This window comes from Coturnix japonica, chromosome 2 (genome assembly GCF_054131305.1).
Source record: "Coturnix japonica strain WE chromosome 2, WE-NBRP24, whole genome shotgun sequence".
In the NCBI taxonomy this organism is placed as follows: domain Eukaryota; kingdom Metazoa; phylum Chordata; class Aves; order Galliformes; family Phasianidae; genus Coturnix; species Coturnix japonica.
In genome coordinates, this window is record NC_140664.1 from 68,914,618 (window position 1) to 68,927,214 (window position 12,597).

The 12,597-nt window shown below is 38.5% G+C and overlaps 1 long non-coding RNA gene across 9 annotated transcripts in view; it reads right to left on the reverse strand.

Moving 5' to 3' along the window:
• LOC107309733 (uncharacterized) overlaps nt 1-12,597 on the reverse strand; it is a 237,197-nt gene that overhangs the window by 43,999 nt on the left and 180,601 nt on the right. Inside the window, exon 5 of one of the 9 annotated variants that reach the window (XR_014943534.1) lies at nt 7,029-7,640. The exons of 7 other annotated variants lie outside the window; for them this stretch is intronic. This is a non-coding gene — a long non-coding RNA (uncharacterized LOC107309733). Of the gene's footprint in view, nt 1-7,028; nt 7,641-12,597 lie in introns of those variants that run through there. One more of the 9 variants, XR_014943533.1, reaches the window with a different exon arrangement.

A 12,597-nucleotide genomic window follows, 5' to 3' on the forward strand; every position in this document is an offset into this window, starting at 1 on the left:
AGATGAGGGTTTTCCCTGATTGATGTGTGTAACTGCTTCACAGGGTTGTGTGGGTGAAGGATGTGGGCTGGCCCCAGCATCATACCAACCTAAACTTCCACGTTACATTGCACAAGGGAAAGACAGATTGAGACTCATACCTGCCCACCCACACAGATAAACCAGCAGATATAAAAAGACATGACCTTAAAAACCAGAACATAAGAAAAAGAGAAGGAAATGTCGCCCTCTTTTTTTCTTTCTTCACTCACCAGAGCTTCAAATAAGTCATGCATAAAAATACATAGGTTGCTCCAAAAGAAATGCCTCCTATTTAGTTGGGAACTAGGGAATCTGCAACAGCTAGAAAGAGTAAGTAACACTACTTGAGCAAATCCTTGACCAAAAAGCATTATTTTTCAACACAGTCACCACCATTAGCTAAGTATTTTCATCAGCAATGAATAAGATCTTGCATACCACAATCATGAAGATATGCATCAATGGTGGTGATCCACTATCACTGCTGCCACTGCTGAAATGCACCACCCACAGCCTCATTGAGCTCACATCCACTATTTGGTCTCCATCAGTGTTCAACAAGTGTCAAATGAATGTCAGTTGGTATCATTTTTTCCTGCATAGAGGAACTGGGTAACATCCCTTTGCTTCACCTGCTATTTCATGTCAGACTTCATTCTGTCAGACTGCCCTTATGCTGCTATTTGTCACACAGCACAAAATATAACAAGGTACTTATAGAAAGGTTCCACTTCTACTGCCATACCACCAACATCCTCTTCTGACATCATGGGCCAGAATGACAAAATAGGAGGCATTACTTTTGGAACAACCCTCATACTACCAGCAAAAAGCAAACAAACAAACAGAGGACTAGTAGAGCTCTATTTGTCTCAATCAAGTTACAGAGAAAACTTGCCTTGTCCATTGCCTTCACCATGTCAACATGTCTGATACCGTGTTCCTGCTACCACTCTATTTAAGTTAAAGGAAAAAACAACAACAAACAACAACAACAACAACAACAACAATAATAATAATAATAAACCAAACTATATTCTGTATTTCTGTCTGTAGTTTGTCTTAAGAAAGCATCTGGAAAGTTTAGAAGAACCAACTTTACAAGTCTATAAAAACAAACGCTTCTACTACATTTGCTCACCTATCTCCTGAGAGGAAATTCACTCCTCAAAAATCTGATATTCTATATGCTCTAATTAAGGAAAAAGGAAATAGCTTTCACGGTGTCTTGTGCAAGGGCCAATGAACAGAAGTCAAATACTCACCTAAAATATCAAAAAACTTTGAAAAGAAGCAAAACAAACATTCTGTTAATTTCCCAGAAGTATATCCAGTAATCCTGATATGAAGGGCAGTAGAGTAGGAAAGTGGAAAAGGAGAATTTAGGGATGTGGCAGGGAGAGTTTCCTGTATTTCTCAGCCTTTTAGGCAGTTGTGACATTGGGATTCACTTTGAGCTGCTTTAGCAGTGCTGCACGTGTGACATGGAATGGATGGTGCAACATGTCATTCTTTCTGCTTCCAACCAGTTTAGTGTTGGTGATTATTCACCATTGTTTCACAAAAGAAAAAAATAAAGCAAGGCAAAATCATTTCCCAGTTCTACTTAGCATTGTATTTACCTGCCTGAGTAACTTTAAGATCAACAGCAACTTAGAGAAAGCAAGCGAAACCAGCAACCAACTCTGAGATTAGAGACTGCACCCAGTGTCTGTTCACTAAGCAAGCAAACTCTCAGAATTTTTTCCAAATCTATACATAGCTAAATGTGCACATTTTAAATAAAAATGTATCTTATTTTATCCAGGAAAATTGATAACGGTACCCTTTACAAATAAAACATTACTAATCTAGAGATAGACCTGAGCACTGCCACTCCTAGTACAAATACACCTGAAACAGATACAAAGGGATCACCATACATTCTTACATGCCTGCTGTACAAGTGTCAGCTCCAACTGTGTTAATCAAGATCATATAGAATAATAAAATAATATATTAGAATATAATATATAACAGAATCGTATAGAATGGCCTGGGTTGTAAAGGACCACAATGATCATCTAGTTTCACCCCCCCTACTATGTGCAGGGTCACCAACCACCACACCAGGCTGCCCAGAGCCAGATCCAGCCTGGCCTTGAATGCCTCCAGGGATGGGGCATCTACAGCCTCTTTGGGCAACCTGTTCCAGTGTGTCACCACCCTCTGAACGAAAAGTTTCCCCCTAATATCTAATCTAAACCTCCCCTGTCTCAGTTTAAAACCATTCCCCCCTTGCCCTATCACTATCCACCCTCGTAAACAGTGTTCTCCCTCCTGTTTATACGCTCCCTTCTGGAGTACTAAAAGGCCACAATGAGGTCTTCCCAGTGCCTTCTCTTCTCCAAGCTAAACAAGTCCAGTTCCCTCAACCTTTCCTCCTAAGTAAGAAACATAACTCTTAGCTGCTTTCTTCTACCATCTTCAGTTAAAGCATGCATAGATCTTTAGATCCATGTGGATCCTATACTGAATCTGGCCTCTTCTATCTTGTTTTGTAAAAAATGAGAGACCTGACAAAACAGAAAGTAAACATTGATTTCCTCTTCAAATGATGTGGTTTATCTGTTGACCGTTTACTGAGAAAGCATTATGCAATCCCTGATAAAATACATTGATCTGAAGGAATCTTACTGCTACAGTGTATATTACCTATCAGGATAAAGCAAAGAACTCTAAATCTTCACAGTTTGCCTCTGAGCAGAGAAATATGTATGCACCCTGCACTGCATCATACACTGTACACAGAAAAACAGTTATGTTTTTTCTGATATAAAATTAGAGTGAGAATAAATGAATAATCATATAATTATCAGCAATGATAAAACTTAATCTTTTGTTAGTACATTTAAAACCAATAACTCCAAGCAATTATTACTCTTACTTTGCAAATCTAAGAATTTTACAATTACAAGGCCATGGGCAGACCCTGAGACATAACTAGGGTTCTGGAATCCCATCAGATGATGGACCACAAAATTAGATACTCTTCTTGCTTTTTCTTTTTGTAGTTTCCACTTATGCCTCCATGTATTTTGTACTGCCTCATTCAGCATTTAGCACAGCACTGCTTCCCACTCTAGCGTGCCCTGAACACAGATGTTTTTTCTTTGGGACTGCTTCCTGCCAGACTGAGCAAGAACATGTGCAAAAACACTCAACAGCCCCAATTTATGCCTCAAAATCTCCCTTTGCCCAGCCCAGTACTATTAGAGTACATATCTGTAAAATGATGAAAACTATCAAAAAAATGCTTGTCTTTTCCTGGCAGGATAAAAATATTGCCTACTGTTGCAGTTTCTCCCTTTGTCAGAGTACACTGTTCTGTTACACCTTCAAAAGTAGCATTTCCCAAATCATTTCTCCTTACTGTGCATCCATTCTCCGTCAGAGAGAGCAGCATCTTAACCTCCCATTTTCACTCAATTTAAAAGACATAGCTTTAGCAACTACTACATGCAGCAGAATCCAAAACACACAGAGCAACAGAGTTCAGAGGGAAAAATAGGAGGAATAGGCAACGATGATCAAGGGGATCTCAGAATGATCCAGGTTGGAAGGGGCCTCAAGGATCATGAAGCTCCAACATCCCTGCCTGGCAGGGCCACCAAACTTCCATGTTTACTAGATCAGGTTGCCCAGGGCCCCATCCAACCTGGCCTTGAACACCTCCAGGGACGGGGCATCCACAACCTCCCCGGGCAGCCTGTTCCAGTACCTCACCACTCTCCTAGTAAAGAACTTCCCCCAACATCCAACCTAAATCTTCCCTCTTTCAACTTAAAACCATTTCCCCTTGTCCTACTATTATCAGCCTTTGAAAGAGTTTACTCCCCTCCTGATTATAGGTTCCCTTCAGGTACTGAAAGGCTGCAATGAGGTCATGAAAGGCTGCAATGAGGACAAATAAATGATTTGTAGTCCTAATGATCTGTACTCCTAATGGGATGTAGTAGCCACTCCTCACCAGTACACCTGCCCATACACAATGTCTTCTTAAGACAGGTACTTCCTTTCATTTGAAAAAATATCACTGTGATGGCAAGGAACAGAGTTGTATTTTACTTTGTGATGGCAGAACAAGAAACATTACATAGCTTTATCTCACTAAGCAGAATACAAACTGAATGAATGAAACAGTTATCTTAAACCAAGGACATCATCAGATTCCATCATATCTTCCTGTCCACATCTTCATACAAAAGAAACCTCATCTCTTGAGTAAACAAACACATAAGGAAGCAGCTACATTAATAAAGTGGAAACTCCATGAAGTAGACAAATTACAATCTCATCACTTGGTTTTTGTTGTATTTGTGTTTGTTTTTTAAACATCTTTCCAACCAGACCAAGATTCACTTACCTGAAAAACTGAAATGGAGGGGAAAAACTGAAATTTCACAAGAAACAGCTTGGTGAAGACTGCACTACTCATTTTTGATATGACAATGCAATTTAATTGATTTAAAGCAAACACAGAATGTTGTCAAGAGTAGATGCATCAGTATTCAATAGGTCATTATTCAAAACCAGCAAATTTAAATGCATTTTGAAGAAAAAAAGAAATCTCTCCAGTCTTTGGCTAAGTGCAACGTATGAAGGGTTAAAGTTACAGCCATAAACTAACACTTTTTTTTGCATAGGCAAGACCTTGTAAATAACCCTCAGGCAAATCATCAACTTCCACGCTGCTCCGTTTTCTGTCCTTGAATCATTTATGGCAAAAAAACAACCCCTGTGAGGCCCCATAGTGCAGAAACACCTAAATGTAGGTGTGTCTACGGATATTTATCTTCTTTCTTTCAACATTTCCACACTGTGACTGCTCCCCTTCACTCATTACTCTGCTCATTCTTCTACTCTGCATCAGGAGAGAGGAGAACACTCACACATTTGTGTTTATGCTTAGTAGCTATGCTTTTACTCAATAAATTTCAGGAAAGTTAGTGCTCAAAAGAAATGCACAACTTCCCAGCCATGCTATTCTGTAAGGAAATGAGCTGTGCTCTTTAGGGAAAGAGAAATGGCTCTAGAAGTCTAGACTGAACCCTTCCTTTTCCATCCCTCCTCCTGTTTCCCCCTTAAATGTATTTAAGACAAAACAAAAGGAAGGCGGAGAATGAAAAGGAACCACTGGGCAGAATTTCCATTCCTGTGTTTAATAAAAACACAACTGGACATGGATTTAAATAGTGCCAAAACATCAGCTGGAGGAAAGGGAGGAGACAGATAGAGAGATGACAAGGATGTTGGCAGCATGTGGCTCAACGAAAGGGGAATCAGAAATGAGGTGAAAGGCAGTATATTGCAGGCAGCCAGTCTGACCACCCTATCAGGTTGGATTTGTCTTAAAACAAGACAGATAAGGCAAGCTCTGGATCTACTTGTCTACAACTGTGTCAGCCAAAGGGAAAATCCTATACTATTTAGTAAGGTTACTCCGTTTGAGAGGGAATGTTAGAGATTACCTCCTAAGAGCAGCTGTGAGATAGGATCAGAACAGCAGGGAAATTGGAAACAATCAATCAAATAAAGTCAAGTGAATTTTAAAAGGCCACAGAGATTCTGTGAACTAAGACAGAAAAGATGGGTCATGGACGTTAACCAAAATGAACTGAATTTGACAGAAAAACAGGTAATAATAATAATAATAATAATAATAATAATAATAATAAAAGAAACTTTAAAAATAATAACAATAGTAACCACGAAATCCCCAGGTACTTTGGCATTACTTGATTCATCTGGGGATCAAAAAGTAAAAAGCTTTTACCGGTTCAAAAAGTGAAAGGACCAAATGAATGGGAAAAGAAATCGCTGTGTGTTAAGGAAGAGTGGCAAAGGGAAAAATAAATAAATAAATAAAAACCAGATTTGAGATTTAAAGACGTCAAAGATTATGTCAGAGGAATCTATAAATTACAATGGCAGGAGAACCACCAATGAAAGCAGTCTTAAGAGGGAAAAAGCAAGAAAATATACAGGCAAATGTGTATTTGAAGTTATGAGCAGTATGGAGAGACACCAAGTCTCACTAACTTCCTTTATTTCTTGCAAAAATGAAAGGATATATTTTGCTTGGGTCCATTCATTTATTTTTAAGGAGAAATGGCAAGGAAAGGAGCATGAAACAAACACACCATGAACTGACTTTATGAGGCCACTTTAGGAATTTTGCCGATTCTGAGCATGCTCAATTCCTGCTGCATCAGTGCAGCCTGTGTGACAATTTTTCTTCACTTAATAGGAAAGCTAAATCAGAGTTACATCAGGAGAGCAGAAGGGCAGCGAGATTAGAAATTTCTGTTACTCGGGGGCAGAGCTCAGCCAGCACCATTGCTCTGTCTTCAAACACAGATGCAAGCTAATACAAACAGCAGCTCTCGGTGCCCTCTGTCACACTCCCTAATAAACAATAACAAAGGAACACTTTGAACCGCCCTACAGCCCCTGCTCCCAGCTGCTGACACGTCTCCATATGGAACAGAGGAGAGGAAAGGGAAGGAGTGACAGGGAGGAGGGCTGCAAACGTCTGCTAAAGTCACACTGCTTGCATCCTGAGGTTATACTGGACTACAGCGTGTGCCAGAGCTCAGTGTTAGGGTTTGGCTTGTTTTTTGACCAAGAGCAGGAAAGAAGTTTTATCCCTGAAGGAAAATTCTCAAGATTGGGTATGAATGTTAAGATTGTGTGCCTGAATCATCCTGTCAATTCCCTAAATCCCACATCATGTGAGGTTCAGATAATGTTTTCAGCTAGGAAAGTTTTATTATTTATCTTAAAGGAAAATAAAAAAGTGGTCTAGAGCTTCTCCCTCTCTAAATCACAGCTGGACCTAGTTTTGTTTTTAAACAAAGTTACCAAATTGCCCTTAAGCTGGTCAGTTCCAGTAATCAGCATCAGGGTAATAACAGGCACTCCTCTGGTTTCCCTGCTGCCAGACCAAAAATAACCACTCAGCTAAATTCTTCCCCAAAATGTTTATTTCAGCTAAAGTGCAATTGGGTCACAGTCACATCTTTTTTAAAGTCAGAAAACATACACCTCTACACATAACATATTTCAAAACACCTAAAAGCATCTCCACCCTTTCTTCTTAGAAGCAGCAGCAAAATAATGAATTTTATCAGATGCTGCCTGACACTTATGTTACACTTGTGATTTATTACAGGAGAAATACTGATTTCTTAAAGAAAAAGGGAAGCTTCTGTCAATTGTAAAGATTAATAAGTCTTTAAAGTTCCTTTAATGTATAGTAAAGTTCCTTTCCTGTCTATTTTAGCCATATAGTAAGTTTCATCCTACCAAAATCACTAGAAAATTCCAGCTATTTTTAAGTCAGAACACTCTACTTAAATTGGAAATGCCATCTTATAGCCACAAGATCATCCAGTGCATTTACAAAGCAGAGAGCCTGAAGTACAGGAGCAGCATGAAGTCTGTTCTGCCCTGTCCACTCCAGGGAACCACAGCCAGAACACTGAGGATGTTGCTGAAGGCAGAGGTAGTACAATACTTGATTTGGCAGCAGGCAAAGAGGGATCCGTCTGCATCATGTAGTGATGTAAAGACACTACCTAGAAGAAATTTGAACAATAATCACTCAGAACCACTAGAAATCTCTTGCTTCATTCCACTATAGCTACACATGTCCCACATCAGTTCTTGCAGGGCTGGAGAGAAGGAGAACAATGCTTAACACTTCAGTAGCATCCCAATTTGTATAAAATATTTTTCTCAGAGACTGGAAAGGACACGGATGACAAGGTTGGAGGCTGAAGGATAACACAGAGTTCATAGAGAAATGGCGTAACTTATGAAATAATTAGAGTGTGACCACTGGAATGAGAATGGTAACTAAAAGGAGCAGATGAAAATAATTTTTCTGCCCGTGATCACTGAGAGAGATAGTGGAAGGACAAGACTATGAGTCAACTCAACATGGGATGCAGAAAAATCTGAAGAAGTAGCAGATACAGAGCCCAAGAGATAAAGGCCAGTGTACTACTGATGAATGCTGGTGAAGTCATATCAAAGGGAACTTAACTTTAATCCCCTTAACAGGGAAACATATTTCTTGATGTATGATGTTTTACATTGGCTTTTAAAAAGTAGTGGAATGCTGAACATTTTTATTTGTGACCATTCTTATTCTGAAAGTAGAGAACATGAAAGAATACAATCCAGTCAATCTCTCATGTTTCTGCATCTATATAACAGCATTTGCACAGGAACCTGTGTACATGCTCACACATAGTGTAAACCATTTAATTACACACAAACTCTGTAGGGTTTGTTTCAGACCTGAGAAAGGTCCCGTACTTCCAAAAGATAGTTTTTTTCCTCCCTCCTCTCCTCATTCTCATTTTCTCCTGACCTACAGCAATGAATTGAAAATAGTTGCACACTACCAACTGATACAAACAATGTATTGACACATTCAAAAAAAAGAGCAAAGTGTTCAAAGTAACTTTCTAATAATACACATAGATTCCTAAACTGCACTATGTATCTATATAGTGTATTTGTGTCTATACATGTAAACACATACATAAAGCCAAAAACCAAAATGGTAATATTTATGTTTTGTACATAAGTAGATGATAAAACATCCACACTGCAAGTTTTTACAGTCCCAAAATTTATTCTCTGGTGTCTTAAAACAGCAATAAAGCATTTCAGAGATAGCCATAAAACCACGGTCCAAGTTCAATCTTTTCAAAAGCTCTGTTTCAACTCTATGGTTCTGAAGAGGATTATTTATATCTGATCAGCAGCAAAGTTTGCATGTTTTCTGACACAGCCTCCCAACTGGGGCTGGATATGGATCATTTTCATCAAAAGGGTCTTGCATCACTGAAAGCAAAATGCTTCATCTAAAATGTATGGAATTTGGGATAAGTGAAAGGAAGGTAGGGTTCTCACTGCACTTGATGTCGATTTCTTATAGGATGTGGATTTGGGGGGGCAGTCTTATAGCAGAGTTTTTCACAGCACTCTAGAATTCACTGGTTCCAGAACATGCACCTCTTGTCTGGTAACAGCATTGCACCAACCAAAGCGAGCATATCTGAAATGCGGTAAGGTGTGAGGCCTCAAGTCTTAGGGAAGCTGGCAGTGAGAATTGGAGACAACCCCTGTATCTGCAACTCCTGCCTTGCCTTACCACAAAAGGCATTTCAGAATTACTTGGGTCTCAAGTCTACACTCCCTGCAGCCAGCTGGAGATTTGTACTTTATTCAGTGGGAGTATAAGCTCAGAGATCGCAGAAGACAAAACAATGAATGGAGCTTTAGTATACTCTTACAGGGAAGGTTAAGTTTAGACCTCTTAGTGAGTAAATCCACTCTCACAATTAACACAGTGGTTACATGCACAAATTAATCCCAGCCAATCAGAGAATAACTTTGATTCAGCTTTTAACACTCTGGACTGAAGATATCTTCCTAATAAATACTGTAATACTTTATCTGCAGAGTTCTACAGTAAGCATGTAAGTGGGTGTCACACATTAGAAAATAAGCGTATAGAGACTGGCATGCAGTCTTACATAGAATTCTATGGTGAAAACCTGGGATTTTGGTTCTCCTAAAACTTATTTCTTTTCTTCACCACAGACAGCTGCCCACAAAATATCACCTTAAACAATGAGAAATTTTAGAATTAAAAGCTGCCTAATGACTCAGTTACTCAATTATTGCTTCTTTTTCCATCTACAATGAATTAATTCACGTTACCAACTCTGTTTTGTTTGTTTATTTGTTTAATGTAATTTCCAGAAAATTAAGTTTCTGACATTTTATTTATTGATTTAAGGCTACTGTCACGAAAACAGTCTTAGTAAACACAAGCCTTAGCAGTGACTGGAAAAGGGACTTTAGGAGGCTTTTCATCAGGTTCCATAGTAACGTGTTCTGAGTTTGTTTTTCAGTTGTAGATTATTCTCAGCTCGGAAAACAGCAAAGATAGTATTTCTGGAAATTCAAGATTTCTAGAAACCTCTAAGAAGTGTAACGTATCAGCTGCTGATTCAGGACCACACTTACCTATTTATCTTTAAGTACAAGACCTCACATCTCTTTAATAGAAAACTTCAATCAAGTAATTAACTGTGAACAGGAACCAAAGTCCTCTGACAGATGGGGAAGAATCTGGATTGCTGTAGGGAGCCACTGTGAAGTGGCTGTGAGGACCTTACGCCTGTAGTGAAGCTCAGTTGATAACCACCATGCAGCTGTTAGTGAGGGTATTCTAATACCATGAACATTTGCACAATAAAAGCGGATTAAATGAAATCAGACATCAGGATTGTGTTGCTTTTTTTTTTTTTTTTTTTTTACTGTTGTTTCATCTTTTGGAGAAGCAAGGAATTGAAAGAACTCCTTGCCTCAGACTTTCTACATAAGCCAATCAAGGATTCGTGCTTTGAGTACTAACTGGGAAAAGAAAGATTTTAACAAGTGAAAACCTAGGGCAAGTAACTAATGGCAGCCACATCCTTAGCAGGAAAGGAACTATACAATTAGGAAACAAATTTCCAAGTCAGCCTCCTTAGTATTTTCAGTAAGGTAGATCTGAAAAGCTGTGAGATCTCGTTGAGCCATCTCAAAGGCTGGGGCATCAATGCATTTCAAAGAAGTTAAACCCACTGCAGCGACTATGTATTAGTCTGAAGTGTTCAATTGCCCATTCTGTGCATGTAAGTATTGATGTGCAGTGTTACAGATATTATACTGAAAAACTCAACTGTCTGCCTAAGAAAAGGCTGCCTTATGCTTTCAGTGAAGAATTGGATATTGTTCATTAAGGGAACATTTAATATTTCTGCATCATGATTGAATGAAATTCTTCTCATAAACTACTGCATTGCAGGGCATTAAATTAAAAGAATTCCCAAATAATGCAGATCATTTAGGCTACTTCAGCATAAAGATCAAACTTCCCACACACTCCTTTTCAAATGAAAGGCAGAAATCACAAAAATTTAGGCTATCATCTGCATGATTTTAATCATAGCAAAATAAATTTTATGTAATTATTCCTACTCCTTCCTCACAAAACTCTTCATACAACTTTCTCATGTGCATAAACTCTCTGCATGCAATCTTTTCTTACACCACGTTGAACGGTGTACACTAGTTTTATACACAACCAAACAACATTGGCGCTTAATTTCAGCTGGAACCTCCATATGCTTTTGTCATACAAATCAGACAGAAAAAGCTGGTTATTGCTCTCTCTGCTATGTCACATCCCCATACTTTGGATGTGTGATTGGTCTATAGTCTCTGGTTACAAATTCTTACAAAAAAAAAAAACAACAAAAAGATAAAATTCAAAATGTATTTTAAATACATTTGATCATATACTGTGTGAAACTACTTCTTCAAACTGTTTTGAAAACTACAGCTTACATCTCAGACTCATTACTACTACCAATTTTTAACATACCCTTGCTGTACCAGGTTACAAGGTTAGTTTCAACCCTTTTAACTATGGATCAACTGTATTTCAGAACCATTCATACACCATTTTAACAGTCTTCAACTGTTCCCAGTGTCCTGTAGATGATAAGTGAAGAATGTAACGAGTTTTAGCTCTTCTGTCACCACAATATTTGGATTCCTGCTCACATATTCAAACAAATTTTGGGAGACTGAATTTAAACAAAGCCTGAGTATTTGTGACTTTCTTAATTGACAACTGACTTCCCGGATTTTAAGTTTACAAAAGTCACTGGAACATCAACAGTTCTTCTGTCCTGAACTGCAAATATTTCTTTCCCATTTAACATGTCTTCCCTGTAAACATATTTTTGCAGAAAGAAATTGCATCCTATACATTTAATCAGCATTACCACAGTACTTTAAATCTGCTCTTACTTAAAACTAGTGCCAAAACTATTCCTATATATAACAACTGCAAGTATTTATCCATAGGAGCTTCTTTGTCTTTTTAAGTTACAAAGGGGAAACCTGCTTTTTTTCCACACATTTCTGTCTACTACATAATAAATAACTTATCTCTACAAACTTAACCTTCAAAGATACCAATGTACACCAATGAGGCATGATGGATGTAGCCCATTCTGACATGACACTGTTTACATTCAGTTCCTACTTAAACACAGTCCTAAGAACTAGCACATTTCCCTTCCTTCTCTGCCCAGAAAAATCTGTATCTTGGGTAGCATGCCTGATTCCAGCACATTTAAAATTATACACTCTTCTTTCAGCTTTTTTTGTTTGTGACCATCTTTGTTGTTTGTTTTTAAATACTATTGAGAAGCTCTTATCAGCTCAATCACCCTTTCCTCCTCTACTCACCTAGTTTCTTACAATTTGTTTTTCTCCTCAGTGAGACTCTGATGAGTTTTTGTGCACAAGGCTGCAGACTTGTGCATACAGAATATGTGGGGGTGGTGGAGGGAATGTCACAAAGAGATAACTAAAGATGTCAGTATTTCAAGCAAGTCTCCTTTCCTTTCCTTCTGTGGTGGGCCCTCTAAAACAAGTGTTCTCTTTCTCCCTCAC